This window comes from Ranitomeya variabilis, chromosome 1, assembly GCF_051348905.1.
Source record: "Ranitomeya variabilis isolate aRanVar5 chromosome 1, aRanVar5.hap1, whole genome shotgun sequence".
NCBI lineage: Eukaryota > Metazoa > Chordata > Amphibia > Anura > Dendrobatidae > Ranitomeya > Ranitomeya variabilis.
This window is the reverse complement of record NC_135232.1, coordinates 240454627-240470952: the sequence shown is the minus strand read 5'-3', so window position 1 is coordinate 240470952 and position 16326 is coordinate 240454627. Positions and strand designations below refer to the sequence as shown.

Here is a 16326-nt window from a genome sequence, read left to right as displayed (position 1 = left end):
TCATTGCTACTTCTCTAGCAATTTAACTTCTTATTTAGTCCATCTTTAAGTGTCAAGGGAGGTTGTGCAATATAAGGGTATGTGCACACGTGGTTTTGTCGCATTTTTGTCACGTGTTTTGTGTGCACATGAGTCACAAAAGCTGAAGGACATCATAGTCCCAGCAAAGTGAGTGAGATTCCTTAAGTCTCATGCACATGTTGTAGTAGATTTATCTCTGTGGCATGTCAATTATTTCAGCATTTATGCGCAAATTTCACCCGCATTGGGATTTTCTGCCAACATATCAGTATTTGCTGCAGATTTACCAAATATTTTTCTACTCCAAATACTGAATGTGTGCCATACCCTAATAGTCCATGTAAAGGATCTTTGGTGTTACAAGACTAGCATTAACTAACTCCAGTGGGTACTATGAATATAGAGAACCCCAAGGGAAGGTGCCCCAATTGGCCAGGTAAATATATTCATTGATTTTAGATAGTGACCTCCATACCCTATAGAATCAAATCTCAGACAGGCACTGCTTTACTGCCCTGAATTCTGATGGCAGTGTGCAGATAAAAGCATGTATCAGGTATATAATGTGTTAGTTGAATATAGTAGATTACTGTTGATTATATAATAACTTGCTTAGAGTTACAAGTTAACTGTATAATACTATTTAAAAACTAATTTCAAATGAGAATGTTTGATTTTTTTTTTTCATTGGGGAGGTAGGGAGCAATGTTCTGAATATCCATAGTATCCATAGAATATTCATATTGGCAGTCATTCGATAATCTTTAAAAAATAACTCATGCACGTTAGTACATGGCTTAAATAAAAAAAAGGTATGATAAAATGCCATTGAAAAAAACTATTTACTGATATCCTCCATATGCATGATAAATATTAGGCCTCATTCAGATGTTGATTTTTTTGGTACGCCTTTCTTCAGTGTTTTTCATCCAATATTTGTTAGTGCTTAGTCCATTTGTGTTTCATCAGTGATTTTCTAGTATGAAAAAAATTAAATTGCAAAGCTATATACCCTGTGCAACGATAAAGGTTTATTCTCAAGTTTTATCTTGAGAAGCACACTGCTTTCTTTACATCCCTGCTTCTGGTGGGGTGGGCAATTGTCCTTGATTGTCAATTCTGGTTTAGCAGCTTGGTGCTATTGCTGAGCTTATGCTACTATGACACATTACAGTCACTTGTTCTGAAAACATCATTGTTATCACCATATTTACATATAGAGATAACACTACCTTTGAAAAACTCACAAGTGAAAACTGATGGTGGGTGCTGAAGATTGTGATTTTGCACAACTGATAAAAGATCAGACCTGGGAAGAGGAGAGAGAAGAGCACCTAATTGCTCTACAGAAAGTAATGGGTTGTAAAAATTTGGATGTAATCTCAGTAGTTAAATCCTTAGTTTTGAATGCAACTACTGAACATATTCAGCCAGGCTCTGGTGGTAGAACTGTCTGGGAGAAAAACTATATAGACTTCGGAAGATAAAAGCTCTAATATCAGTAGAACCACAGAAGATAGAAAAAAGGAAGTCAATTGTAAAGTTGCTTATTTTCCTATGTTTAACTATGCCAATTTCATTACATGAGAATACTTTTTAACCATGGTCAGCACACAAATTGCACACTGTTGCCATTTGTGCGCTATTCATGATTTTCATAGATAGATTTATCCATAGACTAGAATGGGTACCTTTGATCCATGACTCAATTCAAAAACGGACATGTCTCTGTGTCTTTTTTTACAGACACATGGACATGTGAACAGCACCATAGATTTTAATAGGCATATATTCTATCTGTGAAAAACAAAGATAAAAAACACGTGTGAAAACTTAACATCAAAATAAGGACTTAAAGGGCTTTTCTAAGCTTATAATCCTGATAACATATGTATGGCACAGGTCATCATCAGATCGGTGTGGGCAACATCGTTCACACCCACCTACCTACTGTTAACAGATTTGCAAGCAGCTGGATCTAAACACTGAATGGAGCCAGCACTCATTAGTTTTATTCACTGACCGATGATTGATGCTGACAAATACAGTTTACCTATTAGCAAAATAAAGCTAAAAATGATATTGCTGGAGTAATAAAATATATTTTGGTGTAAATACATCTGTGGAAAACAGTACTAATAGCATAAACACAGACTGCAGAAATTAGATCATTCCAGGTGTTGTTGTTTCACAACAGCAGGACATTCACAGGTTGGAGGCAATTATATAATATAGTAAAATCTCACCATTCCATGACATGTTTCAAACAGGAAAAATGTACATATTTGTATCGTGTTAGCAGATAGAAAAATATTAAGATTTGAGAGTCGTCAGTGGTTGATACCTTTTAATGGCTAACTGAAAAGATGGTAACAAATTACAAGCTTTCGAGACTACTCAGGTCTCTTCATCAGGCATAGACTAAAACAAAATCTTAAGAGTCACATATTTATACACAACAAGGCACAGAAATAATGCAATAGAGAAGACAAGTGACATGAAGCTGAATTATTAATATGGGAAGAGGATAAACAGTTGTGGCTGTAAATATTGGAACAGTTCATAGATAAGGAGTGTGAAAGTTTTATTGTCCTGTGATTGAGGTCTGGTCCATGATTGTGTTGTCACCAAATGGTCTGAAGAACACACTCCTTAGTTGATGTAAATCCAAGAAGTAATGTTTCTCCTTGTGGAGAGTGACATGTTAAGCATGCCGAAATGAGGAGATGTAAAGCTGCAATGCTCCTCTGGAAAATATGCAAATAGTCTCTTCAGAGAGGAAGAGGACTAGAACTCTTGTGCCACCGATACGAAGTAGCAATCCTAGAAGTCAATCACAGTGTCTGCAAATTGAGATTCTGGTTTTCGCTTTTATCCTATGTCATGTAACAAGGCTAGTTAAAGGGTTGACATTGACTTCTAGGATTGCTACTTCCTATAGGTGGCATTAGAGTTCTGGTCCTCTTCCTCTCTGAAGAGACTATTTGCTTAGTTGATTTAGAAAGACATAAATCCATTCCTGCTCTGAGTATGTCAAAGGTTGTCAAAAGTTTGCATTCCCAAATTTTTCTGTCTCTCTGAGATTTAAAGTTACCTTTTAGTACCAGTAATTTCATGTCTATGATGCTATGATCAGGGATACAAAAATGTTTGGCCACCGGTAGATCTATTATTTTTTCCTTTTTTATGTGTTGATGTACGGTCACAAGTGTTTCTCCCCTTCCCATACTGATAGTTATGCTTCACCTCACTTGTCTTATCTATTGCATTATTCCTGTGTCTTGTTGTGCATAAATATGTGACTCTTCAGATTTTGTCATGAATTTTTCGAAGATACATAGAGTAGAATTTCAATATTTGCAGCTGATACTAAACTCTGGACAGAACAGAGATCTTTCTAAAAATCATTTTACACCTAGGCCTGCAACAATGACAAGGTGGCATCCTTTTTGTTTAGGTGAAATAAGATTTGATCATTATCATAGGCAGTGACTACTGTGCGAGCAGTGAAACTACAGCTACAATTTCTTTATTATCCTAATTTATGTGTATATTATGAGTTTTTGGGTTGTGTGATGTGAATTTTCCCAGCATAACAATGTGAAGGAATGTGCCCTTATGGGGCTGGGAACAAAAGGCAAAAAAAAATTTGAAATAAAAATTCATTGGCTTCTATGTCTATAATGTTCTTTACAGTTATCTTAATTTTTTTGTAAAAATGAAGACTTTTGAGGCATTAACCCATTACTTGCCAAATTAGCAATTTTCATTTTTTTTTATGACAGAATTTTAATGATTTGGGTCCTAATGAATCAGAAACATAATTAGCAAAATTTTTTCAAGTACGGATTTTTCATAAAAGGGCGTCCCAATAGTCAATTAAAAATGACAATGACATGATTTCCTATTTTTAAAACATTCATTTTACAAACACAACACTAAAAATTGGACCTAATTATAAAAATTATAAAATCTTAGTTGCTAGAAGCTAAAGATTAGGCGTCCCCAAAAAAGGACATTGGTAGATAATGGGTTAACTCCAGCAGGGCCCCTTTTCAATTTTAGGTGCAAAAGGCTAAAAATGTTAATCAGCAGCCATCCATGACTACAATGCAATTTACCATTATCATTATGTTTAGAAAAATTATATTTTTTGTACATCGACTAGGGTGAATTACCCTGGTGGAACCCTGATCAGGATTGTGCGCAAAAGACTAAAACCTTATTTAAAATAAAAGTTCAGGGCTTCTACAATTCCCATCCTCCTTTCTTTTTTTGCTAAAATGAGGATTTTTGATGTCTTGACTGGTTTGAATTTCAATAGTTGGCCCTCCCTGTGCACTGCAATATTATGTTTTGTGACATGGTGAGTTAGGACAGAGAGTTGCACAATAATGGATTTTCATCATAAAATCCTTACCCCTGCGTGCATAATTTCTATATTGCATGGTCAAATCAAGTTTGGGTAAGACCACAGGCATAAGCAGGTAAATTTCAGTACACCCCTTAGCAGGAAATTTCAAATGCCTACCTGTACTTACAGAGAAAGATTGGTATGACTGATTACAAAAGAAGGGTCATTTTTTTACCTTTTTTCCCCTAAACTCCTTAATCACCTGTGACGTACATTTTGGTCATAGAACACTAAGGTCTATATTAACCCCTTCATGACCGTGGGATTTTTCATTTTTCCGTTTTTGTTTTTCACTCCCCTCCTTCCCAGAGCCATAACTTTTTTATTTTTTCATCAATTTGGCCATGTGAGGGCTTATTTTTTGCGGGACGAGTTGTACTTTTGAATGACACCATTAGTTTTACCATGGCATGTACTAGAAAACAGGAAATAAATTCCAAGTGCGGTGAAATTGCAAAAAAAGTGCAATCCCACACTTGTTTTTTGTTTGTTTTTTTTGCTAGGTTCACTAAATGCTAAAACTGACCTGCCATTATGATTCTCCAGGTCAGTACGAGTTCATAGACACCTAACATGACTAGGTTATTTTTTACCTAAGTGGTGAAAAAAATTCCAAACTTTGCAAAAAAATAAATAAATAAAATTGTGCCATTTTCCGATACTCGTAGCGTCTCCATTTTTCATGATCTGGGGTCGGTTGAGGGATTATTTTTTGCGTGCCGAGACGGCGTTTTTAATGATACCAATTTGGTGCAAATGCGTTCTTTTGATCGCCCGTTACTGCATTTTAATGCAAATCGCGGCGACCAAAAAAACGTAATTCTGGCGTTTCGATTTTTTTTCTCGTTACGCCGTTTTGCGATCAGGTTAATGCTTTTTTTTTTATTGATAGATCGGGCGATTCTGAACGCGGCGATACCAAATATGTGTAGGTTTGATTATTTCTTTATTGATTTATTTTGATTGGGGCGAAAGGGGGGTGATTTAAACTTTCATATTTTTTTTATTTTTTTCACATTTTTTTTAACTTTTTTTTTAACTTTTACCATGCTTCTATAGCCTCCATGGGAGGCTAGAAGCAGGCACAGCCCAATCGGCTCTGCTACATAACAGCGATCATCAGATCGCTGTTATGTAGCTAAAATGCAGGTGTGCTGTGAGCGCCGACCACAGGGTGGCGCTCACAGCCACCGGCGATCAGTAACCATAGAGGTCTCAAGGACCTCTATGGTTACTGTCCTGACACATCGCCGACCCCCGATCATGTGACGGGGGTCGGCGATGCGCTCATATCCGGCCGCCCGGCCGGATGCGGTAGTTAAATGCCGCTGTCTGCGTTTGACAGCGGCATTTAACTAGTTAATAACGGCGGGTGATCGCGATTTCACCCGCCGCTATTGCGTGCACATGTCAGCTGTAAAAAACAGCTGACATGTCGCGACTTTGATGTGCGCTCACCGCCGGAGCGCACATCAAAGCAGGGGACCCGACATCGGACGGGATAGTACATCCGATGTCGGGAATGGGTTAAGCTGGAGCTAAGCTAAGCTTGTTTCATACCAAGCAAATCTTGGCCATGTTACATAGTCCGCATATTCCTGTAACTTCAGCAACCAGAGATAGCCTTATCTCTGCAAGTTAACCATTTAAATGCTGCTATCACTGACAGCAGAATTTACAGGACACCATTGTGATACTATTGCAGGGAGCCGATGGGTTACCATGGCAGTAGGGGGCCTGCTGAAGACCCCCACAATTGCCATCTTATGAATAAAGAATAAAGGGCAAAGCTTGATAACTTTGGACTATAACTGCATAGTATATTACATTTTATCTTAGATGCCTAAACACCACACAACTATTTCTTAATGACAAAATAGAAAACAGAATGAAAGCAAAGTCACCAACTCTGATTAACATTCTTATTTGTTATAATTATTCTTTAGAAGATTTATTTTCTCGTTTGTTCATGCCGCATAGATACTGTTTCCATTTGAATGGTATGTGTTAGTTACCATGGAATTTATTTTACCTTTTTCAAATAGCATATCCATTATCATACAAAATCTAAATTGTTCATCGATAGTCATTTATCTTCTAGAATTTCTCAACTATTACACATGCTGCAAGTAGCCTTGAGTCACTTTTAAGTTAAGTACTAGAATCACAAACTGAGAAAAGTTCTGAAAGTTTATGCAAAGTATCTGAACAAATACCTACCATCACCTATAATATAACAAAACACATAGTCATAAACTGCAGTGCATTATCAAAGTTGAGTTATTTTTTTAAGGAATATAATGAATTATTTTTTCTGCCTGTTCTATAGAAAGAAGTATAAACCGTATATTGCAACTGCTGGGTGCCATTTTTTAATCAACTGTGATTATATACTAGTGTTGAGTAGTGTTGAGCATTCCGATACCGCAAGTATCGGGTATCGGACGATACTTGCGGTATCGGAATTCCGATACCGAGTTCCGATATTTTTGTGATATCGGAAATCGGAATCGGAAGTTCCCAGTGTATGGTTCCCAGGGTCTGGAGGAGAGGAGACTCTCCTTCAGGCTCTGGGATCCATATTCATGTAAAAAATAAAGAATTAAAATAAAAAATATGGATATACTCACCCCTCCGGAGGCCCCTGGACCTTACCGATGTAACCGGCAGCCTCCGTTCCTAAGAATGAGGAGTTTAGGACCTGCGATGACGTCGCGGCTTGTGATTGGTCGCGTGAGCGGTCACATGAGCGGTCACGCGACCAATCACAAGCCGCGATGTCATCGAAGGTCCTAAACTCCTCATTCTTAGGAACGGAGGCTGCCGGTTACATCGGTAAGGTCCAGGGGCTGCCGGACGGGTGAGTATATCCATATTTTTTATTTTAATTCTTTATTTTTTACATGAATATGGATCCCAGGGCCTGAAGGAGAGTTTCCTCTCCTTCAGACCCTGGGAACCATCCAGGATAGCTTCCGATACTTGTGTCCCATTGACTTGTATTGGTATCGGGTATCGGTATCGGCGATATCCGATATTTTTCGGGTATCGGCCGATACTATCTGATACCGATACTTTCAAGTATCGGAAGGTATCGCTCAACACTAGTGTTGAGCATTCCGATACTGCAAGTATCGGGTATCAGCCGATATTTGCTGTATCGGAATTCCAATACCGAGTTCCGATATTTTTGCGATATCGGAAATCGGAATCGGAAGTGTGTGGTGTGTATGGTTCCCAGGGTCTGGAGTAGAGGAGACTCTCCTTCAGGCCCTGGGATCCATATTCATGTAAAAAATAAATAATAAAAATAAAAAATATTGATATACTCACCCCTCCGGCGGACCCTGGACCTTAGCGATGTAACCAGCAGCCTCTGTTCCTAAGAATGAGTGAGTGTAGGGCCTGCGATGACGTCGCATCTTGTGATTGGTCACGTGAGCGGTCACATGAGCGGTCACACGACCAATCACAAGCCGCGACATCATCGAAGGTCCTTCACTCTGCATTCTTAGGGAACGGAGGCAGACGCTTGGACCGGTGAGAGCCGGGGCCGTCAGAGGGGTGAGTATATCAATATTTTTTATTTTTATTCTTTATTTTATACATGAATATGGATCCCAGGGCCTGAAGGAGAGTTTCCTCTCCTTCAGACCCTGGGAACCATTCCGATATTTTGTGTCCCATTGATATGCATTGGTATCGGGTATCGGTATCGGCGATATCCAATACTTTTTGGGTATCGGCCGATCCAATCCAATACCGATACCTTTGCATATCGGAAGGTATCGCTCAACACTATTATATACTAATTTCTTTTCTGGAGTGATTAGTAGATTTTGTTTACATGAATTGGTGATACAATAATACCTTTTTGATTAGGTCAAATTGGAAACTAGACTATATTGTAATAAAAAAAAATTGTACTGAAGTATAAATATTTGGCATTTTGAGAGCATTTTAGTTGCTATTAGTGATGAGTGAGTTTGCTCGTTACTCGAGATTTCCGAGCATGCTCGGGTGTTCTCCGGGTTTTTTGGGCGTGCTCATAGATTATGTTTGTGTTGCCGCAGCTGCATGATTTGTGGCTGCTAGACAGCCTGAATACATGTGGGGATTCTCTTACAAACAGGCAATCCTTGCATGTGTTCAGGTTGTCTAGCAACCACAAATTATGCAGCTGTGGTGACACAAACATAATCTACAAGCACGCCCAAGATACTTGATGACACCCGAGCATGCTCGGAAATCCCGAGTAACGAGCACACTAGCTCATCACTAGTTGCTATATAATCCATACACTTGTAATAATGTATCTTAATGTATAAGGTCAATGGTAGACAACTGATCATTTCAATCATCAATTGATTAAAGGTATACAGTGGCATGTAAAATTTGGGCACCCCTGGTCAAAGTTACTGTGATTGTGAACAGTTAAATAAGTTGAAGATAAAATGATCTCCAAAAGGGCTATAGTTAAAGATGACACATTTCCTTTGTATTTTAGTAAAAAAAATATGTATTTTTATCTTTTGCATTTTTAAAATTACAAAAAGTGGGCTTATGCAAATGTTTGGGCACCCTGCATGGTTAGTACTTATTAGCACCCCCTTCTGAAAGTATCACAGCTTGTAAACGCTTTTTGTAGCCAGCCAAGAGTTTTTCAATTCTTGTTTGTGAGATTTTCATCCATTCTTCCTTGGAAAATTCTTCCAGTTCTGTGAGATACGTGGGTCGTTTTGCATTCCCTTCTATTTTGAGGTCTAGCCACTGATTTTAAATTATGTTCAGACAAGGGGACCATGAGGGCCATTGTAAAACCTTCAGACTGTGCTTTTTGAGGTAATCTGTTGTGGATTTTAATGTTTCTTTGGGATTATTATCCATTTGTAGAAGCCATCCTATTTTCAAGTTCAGTATTTTTTTTACAGATGGTGTTATGTTTTCCTCAAGAATTTGTTGAAATGTAAATTGAATCCATTCTTCCCTCTACCCATGAAATGTTCCTCATGCCATTGGCTGCAACACAACCCCAAAGCATGATTGATCCACCCCCATGCTTGATGGATGGCAAGATGTTCTTTTCCTGAAATTCTGTGCCTTTTTTTCTCCACACATATCTTTGATCATTGTGGCCAAAGAGTTCTATGATAACCTCATCGGTCCACAGGACTTGCTTCCAAAATGCATCAGGCTTGTTAAGATGTTCTTTTGCATACTTCCGGTGCTGAATTTTATGGTGAGGCCATAATTATGTAACTCCAGAATCAGCTAAATCTTTCTGAAGGTCTTTTGCAGTCAAGCGGGGGTGCTAATTTGCCTCTCTCTAGCAAACCTACTAGCAGCTCTCACTAAAACATTGTTTGATCTTCCAAACATTATCTTGACCTCCACTGTTCCTATTAACTGCCATTTCTTTAATGCATTTCGAACTGAGGAAAGGGCATCTTGGAAATACTTTGCTATCGTCTTATAACCTTTTCCTACTTTGTGGGCTTCCATCATTTTCATTTTCAGAGCGCTTGGCAGCTGCTTAGAATAATCTATGCATGCTGTTTTTTGGCACAAGGTTAGAGGAGGCTGGGTTTTTATAAAGCTGTGAAATTTGCATCACCTGGCTTTTTGTAACAATGATAATGAACAAGCCATAAGCCTAGCAGGCTAATTAAGGTCTGACACTTTGATCAAAGTTATCTGAGCACACAAATCGCCAAAGGTGCCAAACTTTTTCATTGGACCATTTTCCTTTTTATAATTTTTTATATGTCATCTTTTAATTTATGCCGTGTGCTGCTGTTTCAATACATTGAGTGTTTTATCAGCAGGAGATTATCATTGCCTGACTAGTTCTCATGTGCACTAAGGTCCAGCTAATCTGTGTAATTCCATTCCTACAACTGATTAGCCACTTACTGACAATGTACAGTATACACAGGAAGATGACAATCAGGGTTGTGGACATAATTTTACACTTAAGGTACCTTCACACTAAGCGACTTTGCAGCGAGAACGATGACGATCCGTGACATTGCAGCGTCCTGGATAGCGATCTCGTTGTGTTTGACACGCAGCAGCAATCTGGATCCCGCTGTGATATCGCTGGTCGGAGCTAGAAGTCCAGAACTTTATTTCTTCGTTTGATCACCCGCTGTCATCTCTGTATTGGCGTGTGTGACACCGATACAGCGATGTGTTCACTTGTAACCAGGGTAAACATCGGGTTACTAAGTGCAGGGCCGTGCTTAGTAACTCGATATTTACCCTGGTTACCATTGTAAAAGTAAAAAAAAAAACAGTACATACTCACCTTCTGATGTCTGTCACGTCCCCCGGCGTCCACAGGGTTACGCGCTGCCAAGAACTTCCTGGACTGAATGTGTCAGCACCGGCAGTAAAGCAGAGCACAGCGGTTACAACACAGCAGAGCTCAGAGCGAAACAAAACATGTTTGCAAGATGACAAATTTCAGTTCTCCTGTTCTGTGTTGGTTACTTGTCTCACACTGCGAACGCCTCCTTTGTGTAAAATAATCTCTGAGGGCAGATTATTTCCAGGCACCATCCACCCCAGAACCAGGAAGAGGTCACTTATATAAAGTGATGAAATGAAGATGAATTCTTAGCAACAGCACAGCTGATCGGAGACACCACACAATAAGGCTAAGTTCACACAGGGCCCTTTTGCTGCTTTTTTTTCTGCAGCAAAACCTGATCTTATTGGCAGGAAAGAAGCTGCGCCAAAAACACAGGTTTAGGTGCTTTTTTGGTGCATTTTTGTTGCGTATTTGGTGAGTTTTTTTTCTCATTGTCTATGCTAATGTCCTTGGTTTTCCAGCAGCAAAAACGCAGCAAATAATGATACCTGCTTTTTTGCTGCGTTTTTGCTGCGTTTTTTCAACACCCATTCAAATAAATGGGTGAAAAATGCTGAAAAATCGCAGCAAAACCGCTGAAAGAAGTGACATGCTTTATGTCCAAAAAAAGCAGCAAAGCACAAAATCCTGATCACACAAAAAACAATGTGTTCGTATGAGATTTCGGAAATCTCATAGGCTTTGCTGATACTGTAAAAAGCAGCTGAATATTAGCATTAAAAAACGCAGCAAAAAAAGCCTCAAAAACGCCCTGTGTGAACTTACCCTTAGACTTTTTCAGCATTCTGTAGCCTGCATGGCTATATTAATAGTTTAGCTAGGTCAACTGTGGTGACAGTTTCCCTTTTGCACATTTGTTAAAGGTTTATTACCCCAAAAACAAGTTATCTCCTATATATTAGATAGGGTTTCCAGCGGATTAAAAATGTATTCATGCCTCATAAACTTGTCAACGTTTTTTCACGTTACACCCACAAACTAAAATGTATTTTATTGGGATTTTGTGTGATATACCATCCTGATATTAAAATCTGTGGGGGGTAACAGCAGTCAGGGAATAACCTTTTTTTAGACACTTTAAAGAAAAATGTAATGCTCCTGTAAAATGGCTTATCATTGTTTCCTGTTGCGTGAGATATTAGAGGAAGTCAGGTTATCAGACATTCACCTAGTTTTAGCAGTAACCCATTATTTACCAATGTCCTTTTTTGGGGACGCCTAATCTTTAGCTTCTAGCAACTAAGCTTTTATCATTTTTGTAACTAGGTCCAATGTTTTGTGTTGTGTTTGTAAAATGAATGTTTTCAAAATAGGAAATCATGTCATTGTCATTTTTAATTGAATATTGGGACGCCCTTTTCTGAAAAATCCAGACTTGTAAAAATTTTAATTTGGCAAGTAATGGGTTAAGGGTTAGCTGGAGAATATAATAAAACTCTGTATCAGTCAGTGTCTCTGGTTTGGCGTACCCATCACATTCATGTAGAAGGTTATTTACTCAGTTGCATTCTGGTGCCTCTGGGTTTTCTGAAGCCTGATCGGCAGTGATTACTTTCAAATGAGATCAATAATTATTTAGAGGAGTCTAACATTTAAATATCACTAAAGCAAACTTAATACATGGGCCTATAAAGTAAAAGATGCCAAATGGTTGTTTTCTTGTACTAGGGGATACATGCTTCTGAGGGTAAGCACTGAGAGGGTCTGAACAGTAATGTCCATTTAAAGCATTCTTTTTTTTAAATGAACCTAATAAAGAGCTTTAGATAACAAAAGAGCAAATTCAGCTTTTTTTGCCCAGCGTGTGCCATGGAACTGTGGAAGCCCTGAGGTCCAGCCGGACTTGGCATTAGACATATTAATCCATAGCCAATGGCTGCTGGCAAAATTGTATTTGCTCCATTGGGCTGGAAAAAGAACCTGAACAGATGGAATCTATACCGCTGAATGTAGGGAACTTGACATGTCACAGCGAAGCACAATGTTTAACGTCTCGGAAATACAAGCCTCTGGTTTACTATGGTGCGTTGTGATTGTTCTTATTGCAACATAATTTTTGTAATTTCTGTGTTAAGTTGCTAGTCTTTGTTATTTTACTGTTTGTTAATTATGGCGCTGCCTAATTTGTATAATACATTTTCTTAAGCGTTTGTGCACAAATAAACACCTACTGCTATTAACGGCGACACCAGCAAGAACTAAATAAATAAGGTCAAAAGAACATTTGTAATACTAACAACTCATCGACTTTAACATAATGACACATTATTAGAGAAACCAGCACGGGATTTTGCTGTCTTGGTAATCACAATGTGAAGAAAGCCTCTGAATTAGGCTTTTCGAACAGCAGCCTACTCTCTTAGCGGCAGAATAGACTCTGATTAGGCATTGGATTTTAAGGTCAAGTATAATCATTTTATGGACACGTTCTCTATTTACACATTGCAAACAAGCTATTAAGTAAGCTTTATTAAAATAAACAAAAGGCTGGATACCTTGGATGGTTTAGGAAGATAAAAGGAAAGGAAAGCTATCAGCAAAGAAGAAATTACAGGAGTACCCCTTAGGTACTTTAGTAAAAGCATAACATTTTGTTTGTATATTTTGCAGCCTGTAAATTATAAAATAGTTCATACATTTCCAATGCTTCAGTTCATGTGTAATTTCTTAATTTCTACTTACTTTTACTTGCACACATAAGACTTAGAAATGTCTCACTCTCTCTGTATATGTGATGGAAATGACTGCACTCTGTATAAATAGGGATATGTGATTTGTCAGTAACCACAAGCCATGAATGCGTCTACAATGGCAGGGTTGTAAGTTAAATGGGCCAACTGGGAGAGTCATCTGCATAACGCTATAAAATTCTTAAATGCAGCATTAAGACGTGGAATATTATTTTCATTGAGGGACAGTGAAGCCTGTTTATACGTCTACTAATTTGTCTATTGAGAAACACTACCAGAGAACCTCGTCCCTGAAGAATTTTCAGCATTTTTATAGATCACTACAGAGGAATGTATTTAAGCTTTTTGAGATGTTAAATGCAAATTTCCCAATGCATCAGGCATTTAATTTATATGTTTCCCTCAATACTAAATTGCTATGATCCCAGCATTTTCTACCGCTGTGAAACAGATTATTTTGTGCCAGAAAAGATCGTTTTTGTTTACTTTTTGGATAAAAAAGACAGACTTTTCTAAGATGACTCAGTTCATGTTCCTGTTCTCAATTTTTTTTATCAAGTGCAGTTATTGGGAAGCATAAAAAACTTAAATAATTGGCAAGTAAGACTGTACACTATGATGAATGCAGCAATCTGCCAACATACCATTATGTCAATATTAGAGTTGGGCAATTTTATTAGAGTGGAAATTGTACTCGAATTATGCAAAATCACACTTTCTGGAGAATTTTTTTTGTATTTCACTCTATGCAAATTCAGCAAAATGGCATCCATCTGTGGACACTATCTTGCTTAACAGGAGAAGGCCAGTAAAAGGTTAAACAGAAAATGAAAAAAATATACCTCACTACTTACCTTTCCAGTCGTCCTGCTGCTCTCTGTCTGTTACCCGATCTTCCATGTTTTCTTTGTGCCACATGTCCAGCCTGGTGTTCACTCAAGGATGAAGTGAACACCACACCAAGACATCCATCCACAGGCCCTGGAAGTCAGTACAATTTTTTTTTTCTTTATATCATTTTTCCATCTGCTCACCTCTCCAACTGACCCAGCCTGGGTTGCTGTCTGGTACTCGGCCATGCTGCATTTCTACCCTATCGTTCACTCTAGGTAATGGCTTTTGGCCATGACAAGTCATCAGAGATCACTATGCACGGGCTTTGACCTCCATGATCTGTAGCCAGAAACCCCATCCCAGTGTTCACGCTAGGTCAGGATTTCCAGTCACAAGTAGGCCAAATTAATCAGTGATAAAAGCTTACACTTTACAGGCGAGAGAGAACACCCCACTGGCCATAATAGCTTACACTTTACAGGCTAGCGAGAGGGCTATAATGACCATAAGAGTTTATGCTCTGCAGAAGAGAGAGTCTTACTATGTGACTCTGTAAATGGAAAATTACTCTCCGGCACAAACTGCTCCACTGGGAACCGCTGATCTGTGATGGCTCAGGTACTGACCAACATTGTATAAGGTATGTTAATCATGATGACATAGCTGGAGGGCACTACTGAGAGGCTCACACAATAACACAAAATTGTATTTGCTTGCTTTCTGATTCTTTATCAGCATGGGAAATGGTGCATAGAAAGTTTTTAATGTAAACTGTGAAACAAATCTCAAAATGTTTGAATTTGCATGAAACCATGGATGTCAGGAAATCCGTCTTGAACTTGATCCTCTGTGGATCCATCTCTAGTAGTAAGTCAAAGAGTGCAAGCTGAGTTTGAAAGAGCGTTTATATAGGTTTGTGCTATGCTGTTATGTATTTCAGAATTTTTACTTCTTTAATATAATTGTGATTGTTTTTAACTATTGCATCTTTATAGGAAAAAACAACATAGTACACATTTCAACAACACATTTCTTTAACGGATACTGGAAGCCTGTGCTAGCATTTCTTCTGAGGTGTGGCTATCAGTGTGTCAAGAGTCGGGAAAGAGGGTTACATTGACAATCCAACACAATGAGCAGCACTTTGAATACATTTAATAAGTGGTAATAAACTTGTAAATAACTCATGAAAGAATAAAGTTACGTTAAAACCAAACACACCATTTTTTTTGTGAAATTCTCAATAAATTTGATGTGTCACATGACCCTCTTCCCATTGAAAAAAAATAAAGTTGGATCCAAAATGGCCAACTTCAAAATGTCCACCATGGTCACCACTAGTGTTGAGCGATACCGTCCGATACTTGAAAGTATCGGTATCGGAAAGTATCGGCCGATACCGGCAAAGTATCGGATCCAATCCGATACCGATACCCGATACCAATACAAGTCAATGGGACTCAAGTATCGGACGGTATTCCTGATGGTTCCCAGGGTCTGAAGGAGAGGAAACTCTCCTTCAGGCCCTGGGAACCATATTAATGTGTAAAAGAAAGAATTAAAATAAAAAATATTGCTATACTCACCTCTCCGAGGGAACCGGCACTTTACCGAGGGAACCGGCAGCGTTCTTTGTTTAAAATTTGCGCGTTAAAATTACGTTCCGGCGTTGTGATTGGTCCGCGTCCCGGCAACATGGCCGCCGCGCCCAATCACAATGCCGGAACATAATTTTAAAATCCTGCAAGGACCTGAAATTACATCACGGCTTGCTGTGATTGGTCCGCGTCCCGGCAACATGGCCGCCGCGACCAATCACAAGCCGGGACTTCACGTAACCAAGTAAACGCGCGAATTTTAAACAAACAACGCTGCCGGTTCCCTCGCTGAGGTCCGGGCTGCGTCGGAGAGGTGAATATAGCAATATTTTTTATTTTAATTCTCTCTTTTACACATTATTACATTAATGTTGTTTCGATACCCGATACCACAAA

At 38.7% G+C, this 16326-nt stretch overlaps 1 protein-coding gene across 1 annotated transcript in view; it reads left to right on the top strand.

Annotated features, from left to right (window-relative positions):
- The window catches only part of LOC143812117 (transmembrane protein 132D-like), a 1597762-nt gene that overhangs the window by 462806 nt on the left and 1118630 nt on the right, over nt 1-16326 (top strand). The window lies entirely within an intron of this gene.